Source organism: Salmo salar, chromosome ssa01 (assembly GCF_905237065.1).
Source record: "Salmo salar chromosome ssa01, Ssal_v3.1, whole genome shotgun sequence".
Taxonomy (NCBI): Eukaryota; Metazoa; Chordata; class Actinopteri; order Salmoniformes; family Salmonidae; genus Salmo; species Salmo salar.
The window spans coordinates 125,305,751-125,318,520 of NC_059442.1; the positions used below are offsets into that span (position 1 = coordinate 125,305,751).

Genomic DNA, 12,770 nt, shown 5'->3' on the forward strand with positions numbered 1-12,770 from the left:
CAAAAGTATACACCTCACACACATGGTTAATAAGGGCTTAAAAAATATGACACTTGTACCATGTCAGATACAGAGTTGAAATGTATAACATTTTAGTTTGCATCCCAATATTACACTTTATATACACATCACAGAAAACTGAAATATAACAAATGGGCGTCTTCTATAACAACAGGTCCTGCCTCCTGCTAAATAGAAGAAAGCAGATTATTCAGTCAACGTTTCTATGGCGACATCATCTATATGAATGCAGCTGGCGCTTCATTAAAGCTGTTAGATGCAGTTTATCATAACGCTTTATTAAGCGCAACAGTTTCAGTACTCATCACTGCATTCTCTACCAGTAAGTTGGTTGACCCACTTTGATGTCACGTAGGTTGATACATTGCTAGGTTTTCATTTATAAAGCCCTTTTTACAAAAAGCCCCACTGTATCTAACATCGTTACTAAACTTTAGACATAAGAGTTACCACACCCGGTCTCAGGGACGGCTAACTCTAGAAATTCCTTTGGTCTCTACTGAGTTGAGTAAATCAGCTTTTAGTTTTTATGCACCTTACTTGTGGAACAATCTTCAAAATGTTCTTTCATTTGATGTTCTGGTCCCTCTAGGGCAATTCAGAAGGCTGATTGAGGACCTTAATACTGATTAATGTGTTTGTTTTTATGTCCTTGTTTTTCTTTCGGCTTGCATTTTGTATTTATAGTTTGATGTGTGTATTTTCTGTCATTTATGTAATTCAGGGTTCATCTTTAAAAGAGACCTTGGTCTCAGTATGACTCCCTGATAAAATAAAGGTGAAATACTTTTTTTTTTTTTAAATGGCACCCTATTCCCTATATAGTGCACTATTTTTGACCTGGGTCTCGATTCCCAAAGCCTTCGTAGCATTAAGACCACCGTTAGAACTGAGGTGTTTCCCTGAGCCTTCGTTAGTAACGTGGCTCTTTTAACCTTCGCACGTCTATGATTGATCCAGACCACTCATAGAGCAGCCAAAGCGCATCGTTAGATGCTTTTTTTGCCCTTCCTCATCACTTTATTCACAGAAGATCTCAGCTAAACATAGAATCAATATGTTTATGCTATCTGTCTGACTGTGACTACCAATATCTTCAGAACGAATTTGACTACAAATACAAAGTTGCCAAAGTATTGGCAATTGTTACAACAAGTGAAAGATAAAATGAAAACTGAGATGATGGCATGAAAATATTGGCTAAAATGGGCCTACATAGGCTATTTCAATCCTATTGAAATAAATGTCGTGTTGAATCAATTTAGTTTTTGTAACTACACTACTGTCTTTCGTTTTTGCCTCAATCGGTTTCATGATGTTTTAAAACATGTGCACAGTGATGTGCCCAATCTGTTATTTAGTGCATTATTATTGGGGAAGCACAACAAGCTGCCTCAATAGCCTATTTACAGCCATAGGTGGTCATTTCTCTCTAGGTCAGGAGCTGATCCGTCATCAGTATTGTGGAATAATTCTAATGTTAAAGTACGTTTTGAATGGAGAAAGCTGATCCGAGAGCAGCGCTGCTTTTCTTTTTATCCGATCAGTATCCAATGACCCACTTAGCGAACGTTCTCGCTACGTGATTCTTGTTTGGGAAACACTTCAAAAGTTCTCTCTGGTACTTTTGTATACTTTTTAGTCAATATTTGTCCCAGAAAATGGCATACTAAGTCACAAATGTGCAGATGTGGGCATCATATTATTGCTCTCGCTCTCTCTGCTGTGTGTGCCTCATGCTATCTGTCACTCAAATGCAGAGGGGCTGAAGCTCATTGGCTGAAACTCTAATTGCTAGTTGACTGGCCCACATGGGGGGGGGGGGGGTAAATGTCAAGAAAATGGTGCCACACAGCTAGAAAACAGTTGCTTTCAAACTAGGGATTCCTTGGCTAATTGAGGTAAGACAGTAATTCTGCTCATAGAACTACACATCCAGCCCAAAGTGGGAGGTTTAGAAAACACTTACTAGTCGCCAAAGTACAGGATAATGTCTTTAAGTTACATGCAACTGGGAAATTAGGCCCTGATCCCTATAGGCCCTAGCCAAAAGTAGTGCGCAGGGTGCCACTATGGACGCGGCCTTGGCCTATAATGGCCAGTTGCACATGAGGAGGTACTCTCTGGGCAGAACAACATGTAACCGGGGCCTGGGTTACAGTAACACAAAAAGGTTGAGACTGTTGGCTGGGTGAATATCAACAGAGGTCATTTATTAGAAGCTGAAGGTTAACCCCCAAGCTCTGCTTTCTATTTTACTGGAAAAGCTGTCTCCTCTAACTTCTGTTTACCAGAATGAAATAAAAAGCCCCTTTGTCAGCACACGCTGTGTTTATTTTTTGTCTCCTCTCCCTCTTCCTCTTTACAGAGTGGCTTCTGTATGGCAAGCGTGTACAGTCAGCGGCTGTGCATTGAAACATCGCTAGGAGAAGTGTCTGATATGGACTTAACCACTATGTTCTGACACACAGATGCACTGTTGTAACCTGCTGTGTCTTTCTCCATACATTCAACAACAACATGCACATTCAAATTGCTCCCGTTAAGCCAGGACATCCTAACAAAAGATACATTTTAATCCTCCAGGAGTCATCCAACAGCCATCCAAGAAAGGAGTTGAGATGTATCCCGTCTGCCTACTGTGCAAAGAACATATGATGCTGGTGACAACAAGGTTGTTTGTTTGATTCTTACGTGTGCCATATCCTGAATATTTTGCGTGTGTCACAGTTAACCGACATTTCTGTAAGTCGCTTTGGATAAAAGTGTCTGCTAAATTACCATACGATCATACCACGCTCAAAGTCACTGAGGTCACTCGTTTTGCCCATTCTAACATTCTGTGTACCTAATAAACGGGCCACAATATTGAAGAACCATCCAAGAAATGACTTGCGAAAGATCCTGTATGTACTTCGTCCTGTATGAAGAACATGTCACAGAGCATGTGACATTCTGGGTTATAACACAGACTGGGGAACATTACATCCCAGTGCCTTGATATCCATTGAATTCATTTCCGCAGGCCCTTTCTTTAGAGGCTGGTGAGTCTAATGTGGAGACTTTGATGTCGTCCAAAATGGCACCCTATTCTATAGTGCACAACCTTGGACCAGAGCCCAGTCAAAAGTAATGCACTGTATTGGAATAGGGTGCCATTTCAGATGCAGCCTTTCATGTTGTTCGGTCATAGCCCTGCTGGAGGAGGCATGGCAACCAGGTCTCTAAGCACCCTCTGACTGAAGCTGAGGGCTGAGGCCAGGGCTACATGATGATGGTAGTGGAGGAGGGGCCGGAGGAGGAGGGGGGAGGACGTGGGGGGGCGAGAGGAGAGAGGGGACATGTGTAGCATGCTGGGAGGATGATGGCTCCTGCTGGGAGACTGTGTGTGTGTGTGTGTGTGTGTGTGTGTGTGTGTGTGTGTTTGTGTGTGTTTCTTCGTGCGTGTGCTACTTTCCTCTGAACCCACTCATCAGTAGAATGTTTTTGTAGTTCCCCTGCACGTTTGTGTTCAGTTTGTTCAGTTTTCCAAATAGCCTATATCTGTTACGTAGGCAAGGAGACACATTTTATTTTCCTCACACAGAAAGTTAACGCTTTTTTTTTTTACATTCATTGCGAATGACAACAATTCCTCCGTCAATTAGAAAAATCTTTCCGACATTCCCCACATTGATAACCACCAAGCCTCGGTGTGAAATAGTAAATTGTTCCATATCTCCACACGGTAATGCGAACAGGCGTGCGCGTACTGGATGTGATTTGATTTTAAATCGAAGTTACCTGCTGCAGTATATCTCTGAGTTCTGCGCTCAGCTCTTTTGCTGCCAGCTGCTCTCTGTATATCATTGCACATATGGAGCCCCATAAGCCCACCATTCTAACCCACTAGCCTATAGTGTGCGGTCGGTGTATTTTGCAGACGCATAGCAGGCCTAGCCATTCACCTTGACTCAAATGCAACGGTCAAGTGCAGCCTTTTCCCACGATCTAAGGGCGCCCTCTCATTGTTTGAATTTTATCGATTTTTCAGGTTAACCACATTACAATGATTTTGAGATACATAAACGATATTGTAATATCTTATTTATCAAATGAAAAAAAAAAATCTGTATAGATTCTTTTTCACCAGGCTTTTTGAAATTCTCCCGCGACCCCATTTTCATATCAGGCTACCCCACACGGGGTCGCAACCCCTAGTTTGGGAACCGCTGGTATAAGGATAATGAAACTGTAAGACTGACATACTTGTCAATGAAAAATATGGTTTGCAAAAACAAATTCTGCATGTCATGTCCAAATACTGTATGGATATTATTTCTCATCTACTATTCCTTCTAATCAACACTTCAAAATGCATTTTTTTTGCTGTTAGAATAAATGGTTAGTTAAAATGACTAAATGGTGTATCTGATGTATTGGTGACTAAAAAAACATTTCTCATGGTATTTCGCAGGAAAACTTTGATTTTGCATGAATGACTCAGGGGTGAAAGATGTGTTTAACTCCAATGAACGCAAAATCAAATGTTCTGAGTATAAGACAGGGGCATTACACGTGTTATTAGTCTAGAGTTTTAAAATATACCACTTACATCTGAAACAAATGTTCTGAGTATAAGACAGGGGCATTACACGTGTTATTAGTCTAGAGTTTTAAAATATACCACTTACATCTGAAACAAATGTTCTGAGTATAAGACAGGGGCATTACACGTGTTATTAGTCTAGAGTTTTAAAATATACCACTTACATCTGAAACAAATGTTCTGAGTATAAGACAGGGGCATTACACGTGTTATTAGTCTAGTCATTTCTTCCTCAGTGTCCTCCTCCTCCTGCTGCTGCTTCTCCTCCCCCCCCCCTTGCTGGGATGACCCTTTGGAATGGGCTTGTATTTATCGCAATCACTCTTGCGATGAAGACGGCTCTGTCCATTAGTGTGTGTGCGCAATGTGTAAAGGTGTCACTATATGAGGGGGATGGGAGATGGAGACAATAGGGACAGGGAAGAGGGGAACTGTTTAACATTATCATTGAGAATATGCCCTTCCCCCAATTCAGTCAGCCTTCCCAATCAGTAGTAAGGGAGTACGAGACCAGAAGGCAGGCAGGCAAGGAGGGAGGGATGGATGGAGGGGGGCAGGCAGGCAGTGAGGGAAGCAGGCATTGAGGGACATAGGCAGGCAGGGACATAGGCAGGCAGGGACATAGGCAGGCAGGGACATAGGCAGGCAGGGAGCAAGGGAGCAAGGGAGACAGGCAGGCAGGAGGGAGGGAGGCAGTGAGGCAGGAAAACAGTCACTCATTGCTGTGTTTCCAGGGGGCCAAGAGTGTTGGAAGGGTCACAGAACGAGTCACCACTGGGGATAACAGATTCCGCCCCTCCTCCCTCTCCTCTCAGAGAGACACAGCATCAGGGATGACATATGACATCACTGCTGGTGACTGTTGCAGACCCGGCCTAATCGCCCCCTGCCTGCTGTCCTTCACAGACATTGTGACCATGCTGGGGCTCTCATGACAGACTGTTACACACATACACTCAACAAGGTTCTGGGTTCAAGGTATAATGCAGACACTGCCTCCATAACCTTCATCAGACTTCCCCTGCCTGATGTAACATGGAAACCCTGCTGGTGCAGGCCCGGCCTGTCACCATTATAGAAGCCAGTCCAAGCATCACTGAACGTCAACTTGTTAGGCAATGTCAGTTCTAGTGATATTATTTCTATGGCCTCCACAGCTTTAGGCCCCATGCCTGCTTTAGCATGGTGTCCATGCTGGCACAGACCCTGCTTCCAACATAGAAATACAATGGGAACGTCCATTCCAGCCACTCTCTTGTCTATGGCTTCCCTAGCCCAGCTTGCTGTAGTCTTGTCTCCATAGCCTTCCTCCCCTGCCTGCTGTAGACTTGTGTTAGCATCATGGTGACCAATGACCATGCAGACCTCTCTGCAGGCGGTTCCACTGTCACATAAGGGCTGCATCATAACGCAGCATCAGATACAGACTATTTTATGGAGAGGAGAGCAGCAGTGAGACAGAGACAAGCACACAAGGAGGAGGAGGACATTTGAGTCTGGTTTGATCATACTACTTAAGTTTTGTCAGTAGCCAGCCCTAAACAGTTGGGTACATTCTGCAAAACCGTTTAAACTCTGAACTCTCCCTGCTTAACTAGCGTGTACACACACACACACACACACACACAGAGAGTAGGGAGCTATACGCTAGATTCAAGTTTGTGCACTTCAGCACCATGGACAGCAGCCTAAATGCTTCTGTAGAGAGAGGAAACTCGAAAACCCAAGACTTCAATTATTCCAAGTTGTGATTGTTTGATCGTAGGCCTGTGGCATGATTCGTTTTATGAAATGTGTAACAACAGTGCCTTCGGGAGATAATCAATAGCCAACAATTACTCTAAATGTCAACCCAAAGAACAACAAAGCATGGGTACACCTGATTATAGCGTCATCCAATAACACAAAACTACACTGCATTTTTAGCTTGATTCGAGAAAGATAAAGTTTAGTCATGCTAATGTCGAGAAAGTATACGACTAACAACATCTACTTCAGGAGGAAACAATCTGGACACACGTTCTAGACAAAAGCATGCTGCTGGAGCTATGGTTAGGCTAACACCTTACCTTTGCAGATATTTGAAATGCACCGGGTCGCATCTGAGTTGTTGATGGCTCGTGAGAGCTCTATTCCGACCATCAGTGAGGCTGGCACATGAAACCCCGAATGGTCGCGGGGCAGCCTCGCGTGATACTGATTAGCTTCTTGCCACTGCTTCAGTGGAACCAAAACAGTTATGGTGACCTCTTTCCTTTCAGCAAAGTGACCAGTCCACAAAACCGTTACATGAAGAACTATGTCATACGAACTATGGAAAGGATTTAAGTAGTAAAAGGTGAGTTCACAATGTCTACCAAAAATCACAACGAAATAAAAACTCAAGAGTCCACAAGAGCTACCACGTTTAAATCGCTGTTGTCCTTTTAGTTATTTTCACGTTGTTTATTTGTTTTGCTTGTGTAGCTCTCCTCTCATTCCGATATCCTCCTTCATTTGGCGATAGAAAAGTCCTAAAGCCAATTCCAGGCTCCTTTCAATGCATATGTAACGCAAAAAAAATAAATCTAAACGTCTCCAAAGCTGCTTATGCTAATCTCAAAATAACCTACATCAAAAGAGTCGACCAAATGTGTTTTTATAAGGCAGTCATGCACCATCAGCGTCCACTTGGATTAAGTTTGATAGGTTGTAGGCTATTGTGACTGCCTGGTATCTTCAAAATACGGTCCCTACACCGATACCGCATATAAGGACAGCAAGTCTAACGGTCATGTGGGGAAAACACGACAGCTCCATATTACGAAGCAGTTATTCACCATTAAAAGGGGTCAGATTTCCAGTCTTCAGGGCTTCTTTGAGAAATAACAGTCAAGGATGTGAATCTGTTATTTTCCCCCTACAAGTCTTGGCTCAACTGGTAATATGGTCACGGACGCTTGTGGCTGCAGTTGGTAAATCCAGGCAGCCAGCTACTGTAGCCCGTATTGCTGACACTCGGTCAGATTCTTCTGCGGGGTAGTCGCTCAGTAATTTTGGATTGTCGTGTACTGCGCGTTGTAGCCTGGCTTTGTAGCCTATTTTCTTGCGCTCGCAGACCAAATTAAAATTAGTAGGCATTAAAATGATCGGCGTTGGGGGTGCTCCAATCGAAGGCGTTGAGATGGAGACAGAACAAACACACGAAACACGAAATCTCACTGCTGAATCCGGTAAACCGCGGATGATCATAGAGCAGTAGTCGTTAAATCAGCGGTTCTCCTATGCCCAAATGCCCATTTAGAGTATGGAAATGGTAAGACTGTGGCAAGTTGAGTAATTAAGAAATCGACTCTTGAGATTCAGCCTTCGGAAAGATGTCGACGTGGTGAGAGTTAGATTCGCCACCTCTTCTGTCATTCTCATCTTCGATAGGACGACTATATAAGAAGATCTATTCATCAGTTTAATTGCCCACTTTTCATGAAGCGGTTATGAATCACTGCAATTTAAATAGGCTAGACTAGCCTGGTTGCCAGTCTGTTACCTTTGGCACATGACATGGAGTACAAGGAGTGGAATGTTAGCTAAACAGACCGGCAACCAGGCTAAGACTAGGCTACTCGCACGGCAAGTTTCTGTACACTTTGGTAGGTATTAACATAGTCTGTTTCTATATTTCTGACATTTCTCACAGCAGCCCCATCAACATGTGACACACACACAACTGATTGAAGTTTGTATGTTTCAGCACCATGGACAGCAGCTACACGCATTTATGAGCGTCATAAGCCTTACAATTCATAATGAATTATAGCCTACAACATTTATAATCATGCATAAAACATGTATATATACTTATAAGCATTTATAATGGCTTATTCATGACAGTTATTATAAAGTGTAACTGAAGAGCAAAGAGCAAAGAGAAAGAGAAAGAGAAAGAGAGAGAGAGAGAGAGAGAGAGAGAGAGAGAGAGAGAGAGAGAGGAGAGGAGAGGGAGAACCCATACAGAAAGAGCTGAGCTAGAGCAGAAGAGTGGAAACAGAGAGAGCAGACTGGAACACAAAGAACACATCCAGCCTAACCAACGAACGTGTCTGGGGGCCAAAACAAGCAGTGGTCCATCTGGTGGTCCTGGCTGCTTCAGGAGTTTCAGCCAGAATGGTAATGATCAGTGACTGGGCTACTTAGCGGGTGCTGAGCCCCACTGGGTAGCTAGGGTATGGCTGGGTACTGCTGAGATGGCAGATCAAATGTACATAACCTATTACAAAGTTTAACGTTGAAAGACCGTAAAATGTCCATTAGGCTGGTGCTGAGCCCCACTGGGAAGCAGGTAGTTAGGAACGCCATTTGTAGAAAGGATGGTTGGTGACGTGAAGTTGGGGGGAGGTAGAGAGGGGTTTAAGATATTGCTGTCTAATTCCTTACTGTCTGTATTCCCTGATCATTTCAATTGAATCAAATATTGATCACAAAAATAGGAGTTTTCATTGAAAGACAGGAATATGCATTTGTAAAAGATGCATGGATTCTCTAAAATCTCTTCGCCCCACAAATCTGTTTACAGTAATTAGAATTGCTTTAGATTTTGGCTACTTATATGGGGCGGCGGGTATTTTAGTGGTTAAGCGCATTGGGCCAGTAACCAAAAGGTCGCTGGTTCGAATCCCTGAGCCAGCAAGGTGGAAAAATCTGCAGTTCTGCCCTTGAGCAAGGCTGTTAATGCCTAACAACAACTGTTCCGTGGATGTCAATTAAGGCAGCCCCCCACATCTCTCTGATTCAGAGGGGTTGGGTTAAATGTGGAAGACACATTTTGGTTGAATGCATTCAGTTGTGCAGCTGACTAGGTATCAGCTTTCCCTATATAGACATACTGTACAACAAAATGAGACGATTTGGATAGCAAAGAAGGATCGGGACAAATATGGAAAAAGCAAATGAGACAGTGTCTGGTAGAAAACATGAATTAGATTACGATCACAGACCATCTCACCTCACTTCCTCACCCCCAGAGCTCATCTCAGAGGGAAGAAAGTTTTATTGCATTAATTATTCAACTTCCAAATATTACAGGAGGGAGGCTGAGATTGGGCTGTGTTGTAGTGACAAGGCTCTGTATTATTCATAGATGGAGGGAGACAGAAGGGAGGTTATTTTATTCTGCTCTGTTCTATTACTCCAGTTCGCCCTTCCACACAGACAACCCACAGGCCCCTCTAGGACTGCTTTATGGTACTGGATGTTAATTAACCTCTATGTATGTGTGAGTGTGTCCCAAATGGCACCCTATTCCCTATGCAGTGCACTACTTTTGACCAGGGCCTATCGGGTATATAGGTCTAAAGTAGTGCACTACATAGTGTAGGGAATAGAGTGCCATTTGGGACACCGCCTATGGTAATTGTTAACCTCCATGGTCCCAGGCCCCCTACACGTTGCCCAATGAGGGAGCAGATTCACAGCTGGCAGTCACATGAGGTCAATATCTCTATATTGCACTGTGAGTGTGACATAGTGTTTCTTACTACAGCCACATATACTGTTTATAATTCATGCTACAATATGGCAAAAAATGTATCTATTCTGTACTGAACTATATTCGACTTTAGTTCCTAATATATACTGTGTTATTCTATATTATTCTACTGTCCCATTGTCACGCCCTGATCTGTTTCACCTATCTTTGTGATTGTCTCCACCCCCCTCCAGGTGTCGCCCATCTTTCCCATTATCTCCTGTGTATTTATACCTGTGTTCTCTGTTTGTCCGTTGCCAGTTCGTCTTGTTTGTCAAGCTTACCAGCGTTTTTCCTGTCAGCTCCTGTCTTTTCCCACCCTCCTGGTTTTTTACCCTTGCCTGTCTTGACCCTGAACTCGCCCGCCTGACCACTCTGCCTGCCGTCCTGTACCTTTGCCTCTATCTGGTTTTCCGACCTCTGCCTGACCTGAGCCTGCCTGCCGTCCTGCACCGTTGCCTCTGTTGCTGTAATTAACATTGTTACTTCAACATGGTCTGCATCTGGGTCTTACCTTATCCTGATACCCATGTCCAGACCGGTAAGGAAGTGTCCTGTCCCATCCTGTGCTGATCTGTCATGTCCTGCTTTATCCTCTCCTATGCAGTCCTGTCTGAAAAGAGAACAGTATGCTGGGATGTTCCAGGAGTGACTGGCTTGTACCAGGGAGCGTCTCTCTCTCGCCAAAGCAAGTGAAGTGGATAATAAACAAGAGTGAAATAAACAATATAAATTAACAGTAAACATTATACTGACTGAAGTTCCAAAATAATAAAGACATTTAAAATGTCTATATACAGTGTTGTAACGATGTGCAAATAGTACAATAGTTCTTCACTGGTTGCCCTTTTCTCACTGTGGTATTTCAGCTGGTAGGTAGGATCTCTCTCTCTCTCTCTCTCTCTCTCTCTCTCTCTCTCTCTCTCTCTCTCTCTCTCTCTCTCTCTCTCTCTCTCTCTCTCTCTCTCTCTCTCTCTCTCTCTCTCTCTCTCTCTCTCTCTCTCTCTCTCTCTCTCTCTCTCTCTCTCTCTCTCTCTCTCTCTCTCTCTCTCTCTCTCTCTCTCTCTCTCTCTCTCTCTCTCTCTCTCTCCTCCTCCTCCTCCTCCTCCTCCTCCTCCCCTTTGTGGCATGCATTTTGTATTGCAGCTGCATCAGTAAGGGATTAAGAGAATAAATACAGTGTCAGACAGTCAATACAGTGGGTGTGTGTGTGTGCCTGGTGTATTGTCACGTCTCACAGAGTGAGAGGGCATCAATCCCAGCAGACCCCTGGCCTCAGGGGCTCAGGCCCTCATTACATTACTCATGCTGCCTCTCTAGCTGTGTGTGTGTGTGGCTCTCAGCTCCACTCATAACCTCCCTCTGCCTCCATTCCTCCCTCCGTCCCTTCATCCCTCCCTTGCTCACACACTCACCCTTCAAACCCTGATGGCCGTGGGGGCTAAGGCTAACCTTTTCAGCAAACAAGAAGGTGTCCGTGTTTCTTGATTTAGAAAAACACATTTGATAGCGTTCTGATTGTTGCTTCCTTCAACCCTGGAGGAATGGGCAGGACAATTGTTGGGGTTAATGGTGTGTTACCTGAGAGAGAGAGACACACACACACAGAAAAGCAGGACAATAGTGGAGTTAATGTTGTTTTACCTCAGAGATATTGTGCATCCTGCTGTTTGAATTAGCTTCCTCCAAAGCCAGGTGAAAGGTGATTGTTCCTAGAAAACTGACACCTGGTGAGATTTCAGCAACTAGGACAAATAGCTAGATGTGTGTGTATACTTCTATCTCTCTCGCACGCACGCACGCACACACACACACACACACACACTCTATTCTCATTACAGATCTTTTTTTGTCTTACTCCAGACGAAAATAATGACTCTATCCCCCTACCAGGACTACATCTGGCATGTTCATTAAAAGGTACTCATACATTTACATGCACACTAAGGTTTTGCTATTAAACGGATTATGGCAGTAGGCAGAATATGGCATTAGTCACGTAAACACCTTACTCTGCTTATCTTAATTGGCGTACGGTCATAATCGAAGTAAGCATACCCCGATTAAAACACCTGGATTTCTAAGCTATCGTTCAAATTATTAGGACATGTAAACGCCTTAATCGGAGGCGTTTACATGTCCTACACAAACTTTATATGTCCGAACTGGAGTTAACCATTGAGTGTCTGGAGAAAGGCATGATTTCATGTCACAACAAATTAAAACCAAAACCAAACTAAACAGAATTTTGCATTTCCTGATATCATAATCTCAAAGCAGTTGTCATGGCACAAGGTCCCAGAGTTTTGCCTGGTCAAGTCATGCGGTCAGGAAGAACTCCTAGCTGGCCCTACAATGGCCCATGTACATGTTGGGATCAGACAGACAGTGACTAAAGGTCAGAGATTCAGTGCCAGACTTGTACAAAAGCTAAAGAACATACGCACATCCAGATACCTTTTGGCAGGTGATGGAGTTATACTGTAGGTGAATTCATGAACAATGAAAAGGAAAACTCTGCTGTTCGTGCTCCCAGGTGATTTTATTGATACAGCGTTTCAACCCTAAAATCCAGCCAAATGTCTCCAATTGGCCCACAAGGCCAAAACCAGGGGAGATTGAATAGGGAATAAAACTCAGTTTGTCCAACTGGATTGC

At 43.6% G+C, this 12,770-nt stretch overlaps 1 protein-coding gene and 1 pseudogene across 1 annotated transcript in view; one reads left to right on the forward strand and one right to left on the reverse strand.

Annotated features, from left to right (window-relative positions):
* Positions 1–8,177, reverse strand: part of LOC106561544 (protein FAM163B) — a 38,040-nt gene extending 29,863 nt beyond the window's left edge. The window contains exon 1 of the mRNA XM_014125622.2: positions 6,679–8,177. The gene's annotated coding sequence lies outside the window, so the exon portion shown is untranslated. The remainder of the gene's footprint in view (positions 1–6,678) is intronic.
* LOC106561099 (dopamine beta-hydroxylase-like) overlaps positions 1–12,770 on the forward strand; it is a 28,807-nt pseudogene that overhangs the window by 5,273 nt on the left and 10,764 nt on the right.